Source organism: Littorina saxatilis, linkage group LG5, assembly GCF_037325665.1.
Source record: "Littorina saxatilis isolate snail1 linkage group LG5, US_GU_Lsax_2.0, whole genome shotgun sequence".
Taxonomy (NCBI): Eukaryota; Metazoa; Mollusca; class Gastropoda; order Littorinimorpha; family Littorinidae; genus Littorina; species Littorina saxatilis.
The window spans coordinates 29,690,335-29,713,241 of record NC_090249.1 but is presented as its reverse complement, the minus strand read 5'-3'; the positions used below and the strand labels follow the sequence as shown (position 1 = coordinate 29,713,241).

At 41.3% G+C, this 22,907-nt stretch overlaps 1 protein-coding gene and 1 long non-coding RNA gene across 5 annotated transcripts in view; both read right to left on the bottom strand.

Annotated features, from left to right (window-relative positions):
- LOC138966814 (laminin subunit alpha-2-like) overlaps positions 1–22,907 on the bottom strand; it is a 242,658-nt gene that overhangs the window by 200,532 nt on the left and 19,219 nt on the right. The gene's annotated exons all lie outside the window — the stretch shown is intronic.
- Positions 5,252–14,943, bottom strand: LOC138966812 (uncharacterized). Of its 2 annotated transcripts, none has more exons than XR_011455770.1 (5): positions 14,280–14,943; positions 12,515–12,583; positions 10,378–10,472; positions 7,983–8,153; positions 5,252–6,453 (listed from the first exon to the last, which is right to left on the bottom strand). It is a non-coding gene; the product is annotated as an uncharacterized lncRNA (long non-coding RNA). The 2 variants fall into 2 exon arrangements; XR_011455769.1 differs by having other exon boundaries at positions 14,384–14,942.

Genomic DNA, 22,907 nt, shown 5'->3' with positions numbered 1-22,907 from the left:
AACTCATATTTTGTCTGAGAATAGTTTTCAAATGCAAAGTCCTTCAGAAAAACTGCGAGATAAAAATCTGGAGTGCTAATATCGTGTTGGTGTACCTACCACTCAGTGGCCGAGTGGTAACGCACTTGCGCTCGGAAGCGAGAGGTTGCGAGTTCGACCCTGGGTCAGGGCGTTAGCAATTTTCTGCCCCCTTTCCTAACCTAGGTGGTGGGTTCAAGTCTTTCGGATGAGACGAAAAACCGAGGTCCCTTCGTGTACACTACATTGGGGTGTGCACGTTAAAGATCCCACGATTGACAAAAGGGTCTTTCCTGGCAAAATTGTATAGGCATAGATAAATTTTCATAAAAATGTCCACCAAAATACCCGTGTGACTTGGAATAATAGGCCGTGAAAAACAGGATATGCGCCGAAATGGCTGCGATCTGCTGGCCGATGTGAATGCGTGATGTATTGTGTAAAACAATATTCCATCTCACACGGCATAAATAAATCCCTGTGCCTTGAATATGTGCGCGATATAAATTGCATAAAATAAAATTAAAATAAAATCCCTGAGCTTAGAACTGTACCCACAGAATACGCGCAATATAAGCCTCATATTGATTGGTATGTAAGAAATGTTAAAGTCCTTTGTACTGGAAACTTGCATTCTCCCAGTAAGGTAGTATATTGTACTACGTTGCAAGCCCCTGGAGCAATTTTTTGATTAGTGCTTTTGTGAACAAGAAACAATTAAGTGGCTCTATCCCATCCCCCATCCCCCCCCCCCCCCCCCCCCCCCCCCCTCTTTCCCCGTCGCGATATAACCTTGAACGGTTGAAAACGACGTTAAACACCAAATATAGAAAGAAAGAATAATCTAGCCGGTTGAACAGCATTTGGTTGGAAAATGAAAGTCTTCACAAAGCTATCTTCTTCTATTTGTGTGGGTTAATAAATAGGATTTAACATAACAATGTGGTACTGGTATGGGTTTTGTAAAGTGATTACTCAACTTCTGTGAATTGTACCTTCGTGGTGATCATGCTACACACTGGGTAATTCAACCACAGAAAATAATATTTCTTAATAATTTGGCCTTATAAATGTACTCCGTGACTGTATTTGTATATGGTGAAAAGGAGAAGATATAAAATTTGTGAAATAGGACTTCGTATTTGGTTTTGTCATAATGAATGTGTTGTTTCTCTGTGTGTGTGTGTGTGTGTGTGTGTGTGTGTGTGTGTGTGTGTGTGTGTGTGTGTGTGTGTGTGTGAGCATGCATGCGTGCTTATGTGTGAGTGCACAATTGTGTGTGTGTATTAATCCAGCAGAAACAGCTTCTCTTCCATACATTTGAATCATTTATATTGATACCACATGGAGACTATTCTGAACACACAAGCGTGGTTTTCTCTCTACAGTGCTTTTCCTAAAGTTAAATATTGAATTTTTGAATTTAAAAGTTTTTGGCACACCACTTTAAGATAATGCTCAAGGAAAATAAATAGTCTTCTTTTTTCATTAACGCTTTTTCTCACAGTGATGTGTCAATATCTCAGACGCAAATCCAGAGTCATGCACCGTTTTATGCTCAGGAAGCGCACTACACTCACTGTTAGAAACATGCATACCAATCAATCAATTGAGCAAAAATGAATGATAAGATTCGATTATATTCTTCTTTTTGTGCACAGGCGGTTATATATATACAAACGTGCATAGTGTCAAAAGAAATCACACACACACACACACACACACACACACTGAAAGTATGAAGAAGCCCCTCCAACTTTTGGTTGAGTTTGACTGCATTACCTTGAGGAGACTGACGACACTTCACAATGGGAAAAAAAAAACTTTTACATTTCAGTGATTTGTTTTAAGTACAAAAGTACAAGTGAAAGTAGAAATAAATTAACGTGACACTATCCCGTAATCACATATCAGGGTCAACTATAATCAGTCCATTGGTTTACAAAACTTTATTCAATTTGTTATCATGACAGAAACAATGCATTGTTTTTTTAAGATAACTCAAGCATAAATGCTTATTTTAAGTCATCCTGGTTTGTACATAACAAAGTTTAGCATGATGGCGGACTAGATACATTTACTCATTTCAGACAACGAAAACAAACAGACAAACCTGATGCGCAAGCAATCAAAAAAGGGAGGGGGTGGTAGTACAGAACTTGGTGGGGGTAAAAACAAGAAACAAAAAGAAATGGGGTACGAGAGAACAGAATTCAGCATAAGGGGGAAAAAAAGGACGACGAAGACTTGGAGCGCCAGAAATGTTGGAAGAGTGGGTCACGTCACAATAATATTAAATGCACAGAAGACACACACGCAAAGTTAATAGCCTACATTTTGTGATCGGCGAAAATGGCACTAAATTACATAACGATTGGGCCATAATCGATAAGTCGAAACAAGGACACAAAACACGAGAGAAATTACGAAGAACAATTGGTCAGGCAGCATTTGTCTCATGACAGTGTCAAATGAACATTATGAATAAAATGTAGAGGCTCATGTACGGAACATGCCTGTTTGTCTTAATAAATTCTTGTACAGTTATGAATATGGTCTGATTGACATTCCGGGAATATTGCGGGATGCCTTTCAATAATATTTCAATAAACTTATAATCAGTTATCAATTGACAATAATCGTACATCTCTACACAAGGGTCAATGCAACAAATAGTGCTCAGCAGTCTCCCTTGGGTAACCGCACTCACATTTGGGGCAATCCTTGAGGTGCCGCTGACATAATGCTGTTTTTATATGTTATACTCTTACTTTCTCCCAAGCGCAAGACAAATTCTTCTATGAAAATTGAAGCCAATAAAATTTTAGTTGAGTTGAGTTGAGATAAATCAAAATTCAAATCACTCATACCAATAGGCCCTACGCAGTCTGCAATTATGGACTTTTTCAAATCTATCTCCAAAATAATAATGACATGGTACTTTAAAATCAACGTTGATTGCAGTAAAGTAATTGACTGACAATTAAGGTTGTATGTGGGGTGCCTAAAATTTGAACTTTTCTTATTCCCGAATATTTTTTGTGGGCGCAGAAGCACGGGGCAAATGGTATTGTTTTTTTTCTGGAGGGGGATCAGACAATATAAAACCAATTAGAGGCCGAGTTGCCTGACAGAATTAAAGGCCAATTCCAGCCCCAGTCCATGCCGGTTACATGTAATTAGCTATGCACACATTTGAGATCGATACCCAACTTTGAATTACTGAGCATCAGTTCTTTGCGTTATTTTAATTTTCTTGTTTTTCTTTAAAATAAAAAAGGGAATGGTTTTATTTATGTCATTTTATTATGTCATTATCTAGTCAGCATAAATGACTTTTATGGATACAGGAGAAAGTGTTAAAATGTGAAGATTTCAAGTGTGGTTTGTGGTCATCTGCTCAGTTGACCACTTAAAATGTTGTTTCATTTGATGATACGTTTTGTTTGGTGTTCCCGCTTGAATGTGACAGTAAGTTGTACAATGTTACTGTGGGTGTGGGTGTGTGGGTGTGGGTGTGTGGGTGTGTGTGTGCGTGCGTGAGTGTGTTTGTGTGTGTGTGTGTTTGGTAACCGGCTTTGTACAGCGGGACCACCTTATTTTGTCATGTATTTTTATTCATTCTGGAGCTTTATTAAATAAACTGCCCATTTCAATCACAACTCTGGTCTGGTCTTATTGTCAGTGTTGCATAAATGATTGTATGTGAGCTTGTGAACATACAAAGAAAAAAGAAAGAAACATTCTGTGTCGCCGAAATATCTTGACTAAAAATCAGGCGGAAGACTACACCTGTTGCATTTCCTATTATGCTCAGGCAATTATAACTGAGGGCGGAAGCGACAATGATTCGTTTTCCCCCCAGATAACATTAATTTGTAGAGACGGAAAAGGAACACGCACATTCTGGAACTGATTTGTGTAAATAACTGAGAGGGTGTTTTGTCTGTTTTGTGAAACGGTCCTCACACATTTGCAAAGTTCCACAGTTAGGCAGCTGAATTAAAGCATTACATAATGCATAGTGTAAACTCTAGGCCTACTTCAAGGTCTTATTACTTCAAGATGCATACACGTGCTGTTGTATCTGTTAGTGCTTGCCGGACACCAGTGCTGATTAAAATGGCTTAGATTGTTACTAATTTGAAACTACAGTATGTCCTTTTACGTGTTGTGACAATTTTGTTGGTACCGATGATTTATAAAAAGACTTTTATCACAGGTTTATTTCGTATCAAACATTTATACTTACTTTCAAGTTCGAGTATACCTTTACTTCCACGAGGAGAGTCTCTCTGTGTGCGCGCGCGCGCGCGTGTGTGTTTGTGTGTGTGCGCGCGCGCTTAAAGATTCTTGATTTTGGAACATAAGCAGTTTATCTGTCAGGGAGTTGTGTGTGTTTTCATGGCTGCGTGTTCTTTTCCCTCTCATTCTTCCTCTCGGCAGTCCGGCTTTAGAGTCATTTTGTTCCTCCAGGCTCAAAGCAGAAAGCAGCAATGTTTTAAAACATTCAAAAACAAGGATTGTATGTGAGTGTGAGTCATAATTTTCTTTTAAGAACCGAATCATAGCACCACAAGGTTCAAATATGTGCACAAAGCAAAAATAGTGCAAAGCAAAAATTAGGAAAGCAGCATATGGCCATGACTGGAGACACTGCTTTTTGTATCGATCATTCTGCAGACGTCACACTCTGGAGAAAATAAAACATGACAGAACTCAGTACTGATGTTCTCTGTAAACCATGATTTACATCTTTTACCTTATTCCATACGACATTGTGAGTTTTGCCGTTGTTTTCCTGATAATAAGTCTCGTACTTAGGCACTGTTTGTTTTTCCTCAGTTAATATTCAGAATTTTGCCATGTTTGTTTTGTTGTTGTTGTTGTTGTGCTTGTTTAATTTAGGTTTGTTGTTGTTTGTTTAAAACACTCAAACATATGCACACATCACACGCACACTTTTACTTTTTAAGTTATAATAAGTATTGCATTCAACCACTGTTTTTTTCTCCTCAGTTGATATTCTGATTTTTGCCAGTTTTTGTGTCATTTGTTTTTGTTGTGCTTGTTTGATTTAGGTTTGGTGTTGTTTGTCGTTGTTGTTTGTTTAACACACACTCAAACACACACTCACACACACACACACACTAACCAGACACACACACCACCACCACCACCACCACCACCACCACCACCACCACCACCACCACAAGAATAGGTTTACACTCACTTTTTCCTCCACGTTTTAATTTTGGCAATATCATTAACCCAGGATTGCAAAGCAGGGATCATTTGTCAATTTCATAACAACGTACATACAATTTCAGCTGGTTACTGCAATAAAATGTGCATCATCACAGGTTTCTGCTGGAATGACAGTGTCTTATGTGTCAACACAAAATACACACACACAAAATGGGTGTGGTGCTGCATGCCCCATAATAGATCCTAACTTCACCCTCTAAACCTCCCTGCAGATGCATGTTCTGTGCACAAAAATAGCCTTTTAAAATATGCAGTATACAAAATAAAAATGCAGACGACATTTCTACATTTGATGGGGGAGTTGTCCTGTATTAGAATTATTTATCAAATAATTAAAGTTAACCAAAGTATATGTAATAAAACCAAGGAGTCCTCTGTTAAGTAGCTCAACACAATGATCGCAGCCCAGGGTGCTAACACAGTTAGGGTATGTTGTTCAAGACTTGGAAGGTCAAGGTTTTAAAGTATGCTTCAGTAACAGAATCTTATAACAAAGCTAAAACATTTACCACTGAAGCAAAACCATCTCTGAACAATTCAAAATTGTCACACGTACTAGTTTTACATTTTAAGGATCTTGCCAAGTGCATATCTTTTTATTGTGAAAAATTTGTATTGCAAACAAAAGAAAACACAATGTCTTGTGATCTGTAAATGTTCTTGATACTTAATACATTACAGGGAACCTTATAAATTGTTCAAGTGAAGTACTGTACAGCCTATTTAGCTTGTTCGTTTTCTCCCTTTAAGGTAATTTTGTCTCAACAATCATGTTATCTGTGTGGGCACCTTCTTCTTCTTCCTCTTCAGTGTTCAGTGTTTGCATTTGGATGTGTGCTCTCTGGCCAAGTCTTGTTGCACAGGGGTGGCAAGGAAAGGCCACCCTCTCAGAACGTGTTGCAGAGTCTGTTCTTCCTACCCTAGCCACAGTCCGCTGTAGGTGCAAAACCTATCCTTTTGAGGTGTACCTTCAGACAGCAGTGTCCTGTGCGAAGGCGGAAGATGGCTCTCTGTTCTGTGTGAGTAAAATGGGGATATGGTCTTGAATGAGCTGGTATCTGTCTGTCTTTTTGTTGTTGATATAGACATCAAAGAAGCTCCAGCACCAGCCAAGTGTTGACTGTTTTCTTTATGCGTAACCTAGTCCTGGCAGCAGCTGTTGTCCATCTGTAAACAAGCAAGATCATTATCATAATATATTGATGGTGTATATGTTTTACCAGAAAGAAGAGTAAAATACCACTTAATTTTTGTTTTAGTAATGAGGCATACATGCAGTTGAACAATCATATCTTGTGATATCTGCCCTCTGAAAAAAACCTACTATTCAAAATGTACTTTTACATCTTGTTTTTTTAATTTAGGCTTTTGAAGATCCACATTTACCACCCAAAAGGAGCCTGGCGATACTGGCATGCTTTAATTAAGATGACGTGTTACTCAGAAATAGTGCTTTTAGTTATGCGCTATAGAAATCTCCTTAATAAATAAATAAATACTGGTGGTGGTTCACTGCAAAGCATAACCTGATATGATTTCTTCATAGCACCTGACTGGAAATGAAGTTTCATACAATAAAAACTATACTGCGCCAGATTTACAGCAGTTCTGTTGAATTCACACAGTCAGAAAATTTCAAGGCTGTCCTCAACATTCTATGCTCACACACACACGACTTGACTTCACTTAGGAAGGTTATGTGATGCTTAAATCATCTGTCTTGCCACTATTTCATCACAAGTAACCACTGTGTTTATTGCTGGTATGTGCCGGAGTGGAGGGATAGTCTTACCCCATGTAAAAAAAATAAATAAATAAAAAAAAGCCTGGCAGGTGATCTGAGATGCCTTTAATAACACAAAGCTGCCTCTGTAAACAATTCTGCTTTTACACATGCTATCCCTTAACTTGGATTCATACCAAAAATCAAGCCTAGCTTCATAGGAAACAGAATGTTACTTCAGCATTTAGAATTATGATCTTATTTCATGTACACGCCTTGGCAAATCTGACTCGATCACTACAGCAAGAAGTCAGTGTGTTGATTGTTCATATGTGACCAAGTTGAGGGATGAGCTTATCCTATGTTAAAGCCTGGCCTGAACTGAGACGGCGAAGAGAAGTAGTGTGCCTTTAATGACACAATGCTTTCTTTGTAAGCAATAGATTCAACATCTCAGATCTGGTCAGGCCTATACAAATGCCATCCCTCAACTTGGTTCATACAAAAATCATGTGCCTGGCTAGAGAGTGGGGATTTGTTGTTCTCTTTTTCGAAATCCAAAATAAGCAAAATCAGGTCTTAAAAAGGAGCAAGTCTTAAATTTAAAATGGGAGTGAATTTACAGATGTTATGAACAAGAAGTCTGCGTAAACAGGGTCATTAATAGGAAGGAGTCTTAGATTGGGGTGTCTTAAAAGGGGCAGGGGTGGGGTGGTGTGTGTGTGTGGGGGAGTCCACAGTAATGACCATAAAATAATCAAAATAATACTATTAGTCATCTTATTCTCTACCAAATTTCTAGAGGTCAAGACAATGATACAGATTTTTTACTTGTGTCACTGTTAGTGTCATTCTATGAATAACAGACCAATAGAAAGAGAGAGAAAGAGAGCTCTGTGGTTTTTTTTTACCTGAAATAAGTGAACTTTGAAGTGCATTCATAATTAAAGCCCAATCATGTGGTTTAACCTACCTAGTCTTGAAAAGCCTGTCCGAGGAAACAGAACAAGCACCCTTCCGCAGACCTTCCTAACTGGAGAGTCTTGGTTGTAACCGCACACTTTCTAAAGTAGTCCATAAGCAGTTCCATGTGCCTATGTTTTCACTGGAACCAGCTCCTTTGTGTACCTGTGATCTGGATGAGCTGCAACACATAAAACTTTCATATGAACACTATGTCATAAGTACACCAGTTAGCATACATCAAACACTGAGGAGCATCACAAGATATGTTCTAAGGAGGTAACAACTATTGTCACAAAGTGTTTATGATACAGGCACATGGCACTGAGTGGTCAATTGGTGAGGGGAGTGGGGGGGGGGGGGGCAGAAGTTCTGCTCAGTCTTGTCTACTGATACAACACTTTGTGGTGGTGTAAGGCAGGGAATCACACCCCAACCACTGGCCCACGCCCACCTGGTGTCGAGTGCCTGAGGATACATCAGTCCCAGTCATGGCTGGCCCCCGGTTTGACCAGACAACTGCCATGTATGGGTACATTTACTTTACAGTACAGATTAGTTTTCAATAGCAATGACATCATGGACGCACACCTGCCCAACACTGACACTGACAGCAAAATCAGCGACCAAACGTGATAAAGAGTAACTAATCGTCACAAACATCAAAATGCTTTGCATTAATTTTCTTGAAGAGGTCATTCTTAACCAGATAATCATTTCTAGGCAATTGAAGATTATTATTCCACCTACAGGCTATCACTCCTATGGCTGTTACTTGTAACACATTTCATTTCTTAAAATATGTTTTGTAAAGTACATAGATTTCACTAAAAGGCACATTCCTTCTCATGAAAACAATTTGGCTCACCGTCTCAGATCTGGTAGGGCTTTAAAATGGGATAAGACATGATCTCCAGGGGTCGACACTAACTAATTTGGCCTGGGGCCACACTGGCCCCAGAGATGGAAATTGCTGGGGCGGAAAAAAAAAATCTGGGGCCCACTCTCAGTATTCACGTGCGGCAATGGATTGTCTGTTTTTCTTCATCGTACTGAAGCCAGGGAAATTCTTTCAACCATTTGACATTGAAATTACGACAGCGCTTCGCGCTTTTGGCTGCATCGGTCTCCTTTTTTTGTTTCTCTCCACCCTGTTCTTCATCTTCATTTCCATGTCTTTTTACACCAGGGATGTGTCGCCACATTTTGCGTTTGGCATTTGAAGGCGATACTTATCTCTCACGCTAAAGAGCGCAATCTGCGAGTTATTTCCCTTACGACATTGTCCTTCGACGATTTGAATGTGTTTTTTCTTGACTGCGGCATTGATCGTAACGCAAATTTCAGTGACGACTTTGACTGGCGATTTTTAGTGATTGGCTCTGCTGGCATTAGAATTTTCGGTTTGTCATTGTTGGAATTTATCCTTGGGCGGAGTGGGCCCCAAGCTTCGGCAATGTTTGGGGCGGAACACAAAACTCTGGGGCGTTCCGCCCCCTGCCCCCGCTAGTGTCGAACCCTGATCTCTTAACTTGTTCACATACCCCAAAAAGTGCGATTGTGTTATGAATAAATGCTGTAAAAGCTACCTGTACTAGTTCATTAAAAAAACAAATCACAAAATGTCACTTCACCACAGCATGCAAACAGTGTGTTTATTTCTGGTATGTGTCTAAAGGCGGAGACAGACGCACAACACAAAACCCTGTTTTCGACAAAAACACCATCTCAAAACGTCGGGGAAACTCATGTTTTTAAAGAGGGGATGTCACATGCGAAACACACAGATGAAGCGCGGTGCGTGTTTTCACAGAAATATCGGTCAGTGTCAGCTTGACCCGTCCAGCTATCGCCCTGTGTTTGAGTTTGTAAACAACACGGCTGGCAGTGCCCACTGATACGGTCAGTGTCCACTGATACGGTCAGTGTCAGCTTGACCCGTTCAGCTACCGCGCTGTGTTTGGGTTTGTAAACAACACGGCTGGCAGCGCCCACTGATATTATTGCCTCTCTTCAATCGTGACAGGATCCATAGACTCTAGTTAGGATTCATGGGTCCGATACTACCCTGAATCGGTACCACATCTGAGTCGGCCATTTTTTTCTATCTCCGTGGTGCCGGAAACCGAGTCACTTGAGTTGATCGTCCGCGTTCATTGGCTGACTACCAAAACGTGTTTTTAGATTTTAGAGCATGCTCTAAAACCCAAAACACGATGCAAAAACACGAAACAGTGTTTTCTGAAACGCGTTTTGGGGGATGTCACATGGGAAACACGCTGTTTTGTGTTTGTTTTGAAAGGAAACACTGTTTTGTGTTGTGCGTCTGACATGGCCTTAACACAGACACACACACACCATACACACATACACCAAAGCAACACAAAAGCCGAAAACATGCCTACCATCTAAATGAGGATATCCAGTTCCAACTGTCTTCTGCCAATATAACACTGCCAGAGACACCATGGTGTAGAAAGTCAGTTTAAAGAGAGACTACCTGGAAGAAAAATATATATACTGTAATAATAATAAAACACCCAGTGCAATAGACATACTTTCTCGTTAAAGGCTTACTTTACTATGTAAAACATTTTGCTTCACAATCACAGTCTCAGATCTTGTCAGGCTTTTACTTGGGATAAGATCATCCCTCTACTTGGACGCATACCAACATAGATCAGCTTGAATGTTTGTGAAAATATCCCATATTTTGAGTTAACTCACCACAGCAAGATGGTATGTGGCCAAGATGAGGGATTCCATGTTAAAGCATAGCCATATAATATCTGAGACAGTGACCCACACTATAGTGACAAGGCAAGTGTGCCTTTAAATTGTAAACTGTTATATATGTGCATTTTGACTTCTTCATAAATTATAACCCTGATGCAGGCAGTCATCAGTAGTGGTTTAGTACCTAGAACGAGAAAAGAATGAACTTGCAAGAAAGAAACTGAGTCAAAATCAAAATACCCTTTTGAATTACAAACTAGATTCCACGGGGCAGACAGGGTTTGAGGTTAGAAAGCTCTGAAATAACTCTGCTATTTGAAATTGACTAATAGTATTAACTTATATAGCTATTCTGATGGACACGTGGGGGGATTCGGGGGCTGTGATTGGATGGTCTCACACATCCCTTTTCCGATCATCAAAGCATAACGCTACGAAAGTTGGCCATTTTTGCCGATATCCAAACGATATCGGCAATAACAAAGACGCATGGTTCCGGTTTCTTCCACGTGTATAAAGTACACGCATACCTCGCCAGGCTTGTGTCTGTGGCTAGTCGACAGACGATGCATTTTGCTTTGTGTGTGTTTTTGTTGTTGCTTACTGTACATGACATACATTACGTGTAAAATCCAGTTCTTTAACTGGCAGCAAACCTTGCAAATTTCCAGAAGCTGCAATCTGAAGCGACCTATCTCTGATTTTTGCAGACGATCTCTCCAATCACCAATGTTTAACACAAAATCAGCAAACTCTCCTGTCACATAGAACGTCCATTGTGTAGTGCAATGTTGAAATGAAGTTACCGGTCTGAAACATTTCGTCGTTTCTTTTGAGACAATCCTTGTTCTCTTATCATCTACAGATTTACCGCAGTCTTCACCACGCGAATTCCCAACAGAAGTCAGACTTTCGAACATACAATCTACGTAGGCAAGCATGATACGTCATAACGTCATATGATTCCTAAGATATTGACGTAATGCTAAGCATCCGGTTATCTTGAGTTTTCTCCGTAATACATGTCCGTGGGTTTTTCAATGTTCGGTTATTTCCGTGGCTTCATGCAGAAAGGGAACTGTCGTCTGCAATCAACGACATGGACCATTCTGGTCCTTGTTGCTGACAAAAACATGATTTTAACACAGAATTTAATGTCAGAATAGCTATATAAACGCTATTGTGTTTTCATCGTAGCAATAGGGTCCGATATTTAGACTCGAACAAGTATAATGCGACTCGTCTTCGACTCGTCGGCATTATACTTGTCTCGTCTAAATATCGGGCCCTATTGCTACGCTGAAAACACAATAGCTGTTAATAACGTCATACATGATACAAACAAATGAACTAAGGCCTTTGAAGATCCATATCCAATCCTGCTACACAAAGGCACAAGCAGAGGTTGAAATTGCCAGGGTCATTTTCCATCCCCATGTAGCCTGGATTTAATTACTGGCATGTTTTTTTTAAAGAGGTGTGTCACTCAGAATGACTGGAGATGGTTTATTCAATGCAGAGCATAATATACCATTGATTTCTTCATGCCATCTGATTTGCCGGTGAATTCACAGGGCGAGAACAATTCAAGACTGGCCTCAACATTTTATGCTGACTGTAAATTGTAATTATATAATATATCCACCCTAGCTAACTGGTACACTAATCACTTGCTCTGGCGGACTTCTTTTTCCAACATCATAAATCTGTTATTTGTACTTTAGCCTTTTGTGGTAAAATATTCTCATTACCAGTTGCACTCACAATCTATTGCTAGTGTATTTTGGAAATGATCAAAAGCCTTACTTGTGTTCTATAACAGCACAATGTCACTGTTGCGGGAAGAATGAGGCAGGGCTTGGTAATAACTGAGACCTGCAAGTAAACAAAACATATTTAGAATCTCATCATGTGTTATTTTGTTATATAATAATATCTATGTCATGAGGTCTTACATTGCAATAACAAACACACGCATAACTTAACTTAGCAAGGTGTTCTATGTGCTAAGAACAAGAGTAATTGTTTAATGAATTAACGCTGAAGAAGCTACTAGTTGCTTAAACAAATTCATAGCAAAATGTCACTTGATCACCACATCAAGCACACTGTATGTTCATTTCTGGTATGTATGCAAGTGGAGGGATGATCTTGTTCCATGTAAAATCCTAGCTCAGCTGATCTCTCTCAACTTGGATTCATACCACACATTAGGAGCCTGGCTGTTTCTGTTCAGTGGGCATTTCTCCATTTGTTTTATTTGAATGCATTTCTTAAAAAGAACACTTCCTCTGCACAGCAAGCAGTCAGGATGTTATATGAAGTCTTATATCGCGCGCGTATCTCCAGACTCGGACTCAAGGCGCAGGGATTTATTTATGCCGTGTAAGATGGAATTTTTTTTACACAATACATCACGCATTCACATCGACCAGCAGATCGCAGCCATTTCGGCGCATATCCTACTTTTTACGGCCTATTATTCCAAGTCACACGGGTATTTTGGGTGGTCATTTTTATCTTTGCCTATACAATTTTGCCAGGAAAGACCCTTTTGTCAATTATGGGATCTTTAACGTGCACACCCCAATGTAGTGTACACGAAGGGACCTCGGTTTTTCTTCTCATCCGAAAGACTAGCACTTGAACCCACCACCTAGGTTAGGAAAGGGGGGAGAAAATTGCTAACGCCCTGACCCAGGGTCGAAATCGCAACCTCTCGCTTCTGAGCGCAAGTGCGTTACCACCCGACCACCCAGTCCTTTTTGTTCCAAATCAAACGTTGTTTTGCTCCAACCAAGACTGCAGATCTTGGCAAACATGTGGCATAAAAACTAGATTTGATGACCTTACCCGTACTCACCCTGAAAAGTGCCGATCTAGATTTTGCTATTTTAACAGAGGGGACAGAGGTTGTACCTCTCCTCATGCAGACACCGCATAACAAATATATATGTGTAACAAATCCAGTTGCAACACTGTAGTTTCATGGCTTAATTTCATTGACTGATTGAGTCAGCAGTAGTGAGTACTACATGTCATTATGATCATACCAGTATTAGTGAGTATTACAATTGGAGCAATCTGCAGAATTGTTACCAATACATCATCATAACAGGAATTCCTCAGTGCATGAGACATTGGTGTGTAGACATTTATATGTAGATCTTTAAAACATTCAATGAGTCATGGGACTAAAAACTGCTAAAGCCTTATGTGGCAACATCACAAACAAAATTAACCAACCCCAAATTATGTCAACCTCATGGCCCTTGTACTTGTAGTTCAAGTTGTACTGTTGTACTAGCCAACAGACATAACAAGGAACTTAGCTCAGTAGGTGTTGATTGCTCTGCGTCATTATCAATATCATGATGCTGAGAGTCGAAATGCAGTTCAAACACAGACAGAACAAAATGGAATCTTTGAGTTTGAAATTGAATGAAAAAAAAAGTAATTTGTAAATTGTATGGTCATGGTGTAGAAGTTTTGAACTTTAGCGTTGTAAATTCATTGCTCCGAATCAACTGCAATCTAACCCTCCGATTTATGTCCTAAGTCATTTACATACCTTTGGAATTTTAAGGAATAGGTATAACGTCCTTTCATCTAATGATCTAGTCTACTTTGGGATTTTGCCCAGTCGCCGTCACCGTCTCCCAGTCCTTGACCTACTTGGAGTCCTTGCTGGGTTGAATCGGCTGAGGAGCGAACCCATGACGACTCGCAACGCGAGGAACCAGAAGAGGAATCTAGGTTTATTTTGCGTGTTTTGGGCCTGCCGACCCTACTTGTACTGTAGTCGATCCACAACCGGCACGAAGCTTCTTTTCGCAGGGCGAAACCGCCCCACTCGTGACTTCATCCGATCGACCGATGTCCGCCATGTTTCAAGTGACAAAAAAGTAGAAACGATCTAACAAATAACTTTCATTTCAAGCACAGTCAAAAATTTTTTTAAAAAAGTACAAAAGAAGGGGTGGAGAAAATGGCATTATCTAGACAGATTCAACTCGGATAAACTAAGAGGGACTTATAACTACTGAAGATTGAGAGCACAGCGGACGTCCTGTAAATTCCCGATCCATTTTTTCCCCTTCCCATTTCGGTATACTGTTCTCTGCTTGTAACGCTACGCAACAGGATAAGAGATATCCTGAGGGTATAAGTGATACTCCCACATACGTTGCACAAGCATAATTTGACGTTACCTTATATACGGTCCAACCGGTGTGCAATGGGTGGAGGGAGGGAGGGAGGGAGGGAGGGAGGGAGGGAGGGAGAGAGAGAGAGAGAGAGAGAGAGAGAGAGAGAGAGAGAGAGAGAGAGAGAGAGAGAGAGAGAGAGAGAGAGAGAGAGAGAGAGAGAGAGAGAATCGCTTATGTCGTCGCTGCACCGAGAAGGTACCCAGGTTAAAAAAAAAAGTCAACATTCAAAAAAAAAGTCAACGGTCAAAAACAAAAAAGAGAGAGAGAGAGAGATAGAGACAGATACAGAGAGACAAACAGAGAGAGAGAGAGAGAGCGAGAGACACAGAGAGAGAGCGAGCGACAGAGAGAGAGAGCGAGCGACAGAGAGAGAGAAAAAGAAAGAGAGAGAGAGAGAGAGAGAGAGAGAGAGAGCGACAGGCCGAGAGCGACAGAGAGAGAGAGCGAGAGAGAGAGAAGAGAGAGAGAAAAGAGAGAGAAGAGCGAGAGAGAGAGAGAGAGCGAGCGACAGAGAGAGAGAGAGAGAGAAGAGAGAGAGAGAAAGAGCGACAGGCCGAGAGCGACAGAGAGAGAGAGCGAGAGAGAGAGAGAGAGAGAGAGAGAGAAAGAGAGAGAGAGAGAGCGACAGAGAGAGAGAGAGAGAGAGAGAGAGAGAGCGACAGAGAAAGAGAGAGCGAGCGACAGAGGGAGAGAGAATCGCTTATGTCGTCGCTGCACCGAGAAGGTACCCAGGTTAAAGAAAAAAAGTCAACATCAATTGTATTTGTCGCAGTTGTGTTAAAAGGTCAGAGTAGGCATTATTATTCCATTTGACCCCCATGGAGCGTAACCAACACACACGGATTAGCCCCTAAACAATGTCAATAATTTGCTGTGTCAGTCAGTCTATTATTTGTCTAGCGTGACAGTCTAGCAACACAGATACTGTTTGACTGCTTTTCGTTGCGGTTGAATTGTTGACATACAATTGCGCATGCGTGCCTGTCCGTGTGCGTACGTGCACGCGCGTGCGCGTGTTTGTGTGCATTCGTGCGTGCGCAAGCGCTTTTGAACATACATTTACCGTTCTGAGTTCAAGAGATTCCGTGTCTTTCCCAACATTTTCGGACAAAAGAATACGGCGACACATAAACACCATGATGATCATGCATGATAAAAGCAAAACCATGTACTCTGCAATCTAAAGCAATACGCTGGAACTTGGCGTGTACCCATGCAGTTCTTCAAACCAGGAATTAGTTTGTAAATCCCTTTTTTTGTCTGCAAAATAATTATGTTACCTATACTACTCAGCCGGGCGATTGTAAAAAATGAAAAACTAGACCTTTTGTGTATAATGCCTGTTAGTTGTTTGACGTTTGCTGTAATCATAGACTAGGTCCCTGCTGTAATATAACCGTATGCGAACAGCCTTGGCTCGGACGCACTGGCCTTGCACTATACGGTAGTGTGCATATAACACAAGGTTAGAGGCAACAACTCCACGTGGACACGTCGGGACATTACAGTGGAACCCCCCCCCCCATTAAAGACCTCCACAAATCTGAGAAAGCAGGTCTTAAAAAGGAGGAAGTCTTAAACTGGGGGTAAATTTACACAGGTTATGAACAGAAAGTCTGAGAAAACAGGGTCTTAAATGAAGGGAGTCTTAAATTGGAACTCTTACTGCGTACGGTCTAAAAGTCTAATCGAGTTCCCAGATCCGGCAAAAATCTCTGTACTTTCTCATGAGTCCACTGTAGCGGTCTTTCTCTTTGAACTAGCCACGCCTCATGTGACTGACCAGTGGAGTGTGGTCAGGCATGGACTCTCATTACACCAGGATCAGGGTTAGCGGGGTAGCGCGGCCACTGGTCAAGCACGCTATCCTATTACTTTCACACCCCCTTGTAGTCTGTTGACCACGGCTAACAATGTCAATGACAGGGCAATATTTGGACAATTAGCGCTCTGTTGGATGTTTACAGGCAGGCTGCATGTCCATGGCCAGTTTTGGCCTTGAGTAGACCAGACGCCGGTGTTTTAACAGAGCTAAACTATAAGCAAGTATATCTTGATCGAGACTATACAAGGTTTATACTTGTAGGTTGTATTTCTTGGCAGCAGTGAGAAGTCGAGAACTGCACATTCTTGCAAGCAAAAATTCTGTTATATCAAGATTAAGAGAGATTTTCGTTAATTTTCACAAAAAGGTTTGCTGTCTTACAAACGGCAGTATCACAAGAATAGTTTTAAGTCGAAAAGAGACTAAACTGACTATGTCCACCATTCGATACCAAACAATCGATACATGCCAATATATAAAGCGCGGCCGGTCTTGTAGAACAATATGACTGTCTAGATCGGTGTCAAATGTATGTCCTCATTTGGTAAGAAATACGCATAACGTATAGTGTGTGCATGGCAGAAAAGTATTTATATAATTATTTGACTTGAGGAGTAAAATCACGCCAATAACATGTTATAATGACAAGTTTTATACTTTTAAAATAAAAAAAATGACGTCTGAACATATATTATTATAATTATTTGACTCGTACGTGTTCATCCCGTCCTGGAATCGAACCCGTCACCCGAAGATCCGATCCAAGGTTCAATACTCTACCAATTGAGTTAGGCCAAACCAAAATATATAATATGTTGGTTTAGGGTAACCCGACCGACCCTAGTTTTTCCCGCCGACCCTAAAACTTCTTTTTCATTTCTAAAAAAAAAATAAAAAAAACACAACCTCTGGCACATTTTGCAAACCATACCGAGACTTAATTTTTTTTTTTTTTTTTAAAAGCCGACCTACCGACCTATTGTTTTTGGTCACGTTACCCTAAACCAACATTTATTTTTGTTTGGCCTTACCAGACTACACCATGATGTCGTTTTTGGTTTTGTCACACGTGTTGGTTGGTTTCGTTGTCCAGAGTCGTAGATCTGTGTCACTGACTTCGGCGCTGTCAAACTGTTCTTGTGCCATTTCTCTCACTGAGCCTTTCTCTACAACAACTCAAAGGCTTCAGGCTAAAGCTTGTAACAAAACTTGAAAGCCTGTTGCCAGTGTGTAATCGGTAACTACAGCAAAGAACTACAAGCACCTACTTCAGATGCATACCTAAATGTCCGTATGGTTCCTCTTGTAGATTGACTGGGGTGAAAGTCGGTGCAAGGTTCTTTGCGGTGAGAGGGTTTGACTTTAGTCTCGATCCTCCTTAGTCAGCACTTGTTAGTTTGGCTTATTCGGCAATATATATGGATGATAGACTCTGTTTTTCAATTGTCCGAAATACAAAGAAGTTTCACCTGCCGCACTGGCAAGCCAAAACGACACTCCAGACACACAGGTTGATCGTGGTCAAATTGTCCTGTGATGTGAATTTTGTCATCGAGTCTGACAGATGTTCTAAGTAACTAAACACAAGGGCTGCATAATTGCAGCTTGCTCCGACTGACGCACTATTATACCCCTAATAAGTAAAATATCAGAAGTTGTGAAAGAAACAATTGAAAGTCAGCAGAGACTTTCTACTGAGATTTGTTAAAATCTCTTAGCAGAGCAAAAGAGAGAGAGAGAAAAATAGTGTCCCTTCACAGACAGCCCTATTGGGGAAATGAGACCCTCCTCTAAGTGTTAAATTTAGGCTAAATTTGCCATGAGCATAAACTCTCACTTCGAACCGGACAGATTACAAATCGGTCTCTCCACACTAGCATTCAGCTAGTCTCCACACTAGCATTCAGCTAGTCTCCACACAAGCATTCAGCTAGTCTCCACACTAGCATTCAGCTAGTCTCCACACTAACGTTCAACTAGTCTTCACACTAGCATTCAGCTAGTCTCCACACTAGCATTCAGCTAGTCTCCACACTAGCGTTCAGCTAGTCTCCACACTAGCATTCAGCTAGTCTCCACACTAGCGTTCAGCTAGTCTCCACACTAGCATTCAGCTAGTCTCCACACTAACGTTCAACTAGTCTCCACACTAGCATTCAGCTAGTCTCCACACTAGCATTCAGCTAGTCTCCACACTAGCATTCAGCTAGTCTCCACACTAGCTTGAGCTAGTCTCCACACTAGCATTCAGCTAGTCTCCACACTAGCATTCAGCTAGTCTCCACACTAGCATTCAGCTAGTCTCCACACTAGCATTCAGCTAGTCTCCACACTAGCATTCAGCTAGTCTCCACACTAGCATTCAGCTAGTCTCCACACTAACGTTCAACTAGTCTCCACACTAGCATTCAGCTAGTCTCCACACTAGCATTCAGCTAGTCTCCACACTAGCTTGAGCTAGTCTCCACACTAGCATTCAGCTAGTCTCCACACTAGCATTCAGCTAGTCTGTAACGGCCGTTAAGACCAGACGACAATGACCCGAGGACTTGAAAAAGTGGATCAGCCAGAAATCACAAGTGACAAGAAACGTGAAGGAAGATGGAAGACGAACATGGCAACATGACAGAAAGTACACTCTCCCTGCCGTGTCTCTGTGTCACTTGAAAAAGTACACCGTGGTTACAGGCTGTAGGTACCTGTTATCGAGGCTTTTTTATCTATCACTCACTCCGCGTATGATGAAAAGAAGTGTATGCTAATGTGACGAAAAAGGTATGAATGAAGTGGCAGACGATCTCTTTGTTCCGGGCCTTAAAGGTATAAACTTCCTGTCCCGTGAGAAAGTTCGTGAGGAATTTAAAAAGAATGTTTTCACCTGGCAGATGAAATCCAGGAAGACATAGTGCTGCTGCCTGAATCAATCTTTTAAAAGGAAAGACAACGGGGTTTAATTACATATTCCGAAGATAAGTGCAGAGAATCAATAGTTTTTGGTGAGCCTTCAGTTTTGTTGAATATCGTTATAGCGTTACACGCGCCATGTATTTTTCTGCTAAGGCCTGCCCTTAACTAAGTCCGTTGTACATTTAATAACATGTTTTTGTGTCTGCATTGGATGTCATCACCAAAAGAGCATGAAGTGGCTTTTTCCTTTTTCGTCAAACTTTATTTCTTTAAATTTGCGTTAGAAAACGTTAGCGGTTTACATAATTCTTCAACTTATTTTGTTGACAGTAAGCTTGTGAACTTACAACTTTGACTTTAGCTGCTGTCCCTTTTACGGGACACGCATGCTGACCGACTTCTTGTTACACCAGAAGACCGTATAATTAAAGCCTCGTTCAAAAGCTTACACGTCCTACCTGCGAAACTTTTAATTAAAAACAAACCGGATCTGAGGACAAGTGGGTCACTAAGTGCGTGTTCAGTGTAAACTACATTGCTCACACAGTTCGGTCTCTAGCCATAGTGTACCGGGTCAACAGCTTACCAAAGCTATTGTCTCCTGTCACGTCGTACAAAGATAACGGCGATGACAATCATTGAAGAGCAGCCAGGTCGACAACTAATTACAAAAAATAGCTTTGAGTCTGTGTCACTGTGATATGTTGGCTGATAGGACTTGAAAGGCTGATTTAACAATTCATTGGGAGATCTTACTGTCAACAAGACCGATTGTGCCCCACGATAAAGTCATTATGCGGATTGCGAGGGTGTCTGTCAATGGACGGGCCTGATTTTCTGGTGTACGAGTACGATTAAGAGATTATTATATAGAGTTGTGTCTATGTTGATACGGGGTAGTGTTTGTGTGTGTGTGTGTGTGTGTGTGTGTGTGTGTGTGTGTGTGTGTGTGTGTGTGTGTGTGTGTGTGTGTGTGTGTGTGTGTGTGTGTGTGTGTGTGTGTGTGTGTGTGTAAATGTTACAGCGTGTACGTGTGTGCTTGGCTGAACGAACTTTTTGTTCGTCGTCTGTTTGCCTGCCCGACCGCCTGTCTTTAAAGTTTGATATCTTTTTTAAGTCCTGTCAGTTTATATAGTTTACAAAGTGCACTCGACAAACAATAAAAGGAATCACAAGTATGCCCTAATAAGTCAGGTCTAATTCCACAAAACCAAACACTTTCACGTTACAAGCAGAAGACTATAATACTACTATCCCCAAACCGAATTAATTTAATACCTTCTCATATGGCACCGGAGCCCCGAAGCAATTTCGGCGGAGTTATGCAAAATATCAATGTAGGCCGCTGGATCGGTGTCATAAGACTTCGGCCGGAGATTTACACCCTCCTGTGTTGGTAGCCTACTTGGCGAATTTACACACCTCTTCAGGCCAGAGTACATAATGAAATATCACCCCCCACTGAAGCTGATAGACATTTCCCTTGTCATGGTAGTTGCAGTCGAATTGGGACCGTGAGTAGCGGACCTTGAACTGGTCATGCAGTGCTCCGGAAAGTGAACTTGTGACAAATCTCGTAGACACTTTGAAATTCATCGTTGAAACCTTCAAAAATGAGGGGTGGGGTTGGGAGGGGGGGGGGGTGCAATGAGCGGAGGATTTGGGTCTGGGAGGAAATGTCACTCCAGCGAGGTACTCTTTACGTAAGAATTGCGGGGTTAATAAGTAAAGCAGGGCAGCCTGACTCCAGCATGCCATGGAAATGATAGTTTTCCGTCGCCCGTTTTATGTTGGTATGATTAAGTGCATAATTATAATTTTCTGCGCAAAAATGGATGTATGCATGCCATAACTATGCAGCAAAAGCAGTCCTTGCGGAGAGCAAAACGTATATTTCCAACAAATTCTTTTTGAATTAATCGTCCTTGTTTAAGTTTTCTCAAGATATAGGGGGGCCTTAATTACGAATCCAGGAATGAGACGCTCACACGTTTCTCGAACTTGTAAATCAGCTGGTAACAAGCATATAGATGTACTCATGTTGGATCGTGCGACTGAGAGAGAAGCTTTTGGTAACGTTACTGCTGTGTCTTTAAAGTCAGCACGAACGCTGAGAAACACTGCTTACCTCATTTGACATTGCTGGTCTCACCAATGACAGGGTTATTGGTTTATTCGGCCAGAAAGATTGGAACGCGCGCGATAAAGCTTTCGCTTATCGAAAGCAATTGTAGATAAAAGGTAGTTTCTGTTAGGATGTACAACAAAAGCAATCTATACAAGGTCGTTCCTGTTGGTAGGTATGCGGCTTGAGATTCCAGAGTTGAATCGAACTTGCATGTACACGTGTGTTTTGGTTTCTTTTGTGATTTGTTTTGAGATTTTTTTTATCGCAAGGGATGTGGGATGAGGCTCAATGGTCAGTTTATTCGAGAGTTACCCACGAGGTGTTTTTTCCCTACCCCTCGTATATTATAGTCGTTCATTCACAACCTACAACTGGTACAAAACCGATCACAACGCAAAATATGTAAAGTGGGGGAAGACAGAGAGAAATTAACAAAGAGTGAGTGGAAGAAGAAGGAGCAGGAGCGAGACGAGAAAGTTTGGGAGAGGCGAACAAGGCGATTGCTCGGATTTATTTTGTTCTACAAAATTGCCGCAATGGCAAGAAAAGGTACGACAAGATCAGTGCCCACCCCCCCCCTCCCCCCACACACACACCTTTTTAAGACCCTCAACTTAAGACCTCCTCCCTTTTAGGACCTTGTTTTTTTCATATTTTCTGTTCATAAACCATATAAATTTACCTCCATTTTGAGGCTCCCTCCTTTTCAAGACTAGATTTTCTCAGATTGTTTGCAGGTCTTAAAAGGGTTCCATTGTATTAACAGTTTTACGCAGTCCTTGGCGTCATCTCCCTCCCGGTTAGAGTCCGGTTGGCCGTATCTCGTTTGACCGTATGATTGATGTAGCCGCCGCCCAGTTTAACCGTGACAGTAACCGAAGCGTTGTAGCGGTTGACCGTATTGGAAAGTCTCGTTTGACCGTATGATTTTACCTGATCGTGCGTGTGCCGGTATGTGTAGGTGTGTGTGTATGTATGTGTATGTGTGTGTGTGTGTGTGTGTGTGTGTGTGTGTGTGTGTGTGTGTGTGATCAAGAAAAAAATGAGGCAACACCGCCTTTTAAAAGCTGGGCAACCAACACAGCCGCGCAAAAGGCGATACGTTGACGCATCAAAGCCTCTTCAACGGTT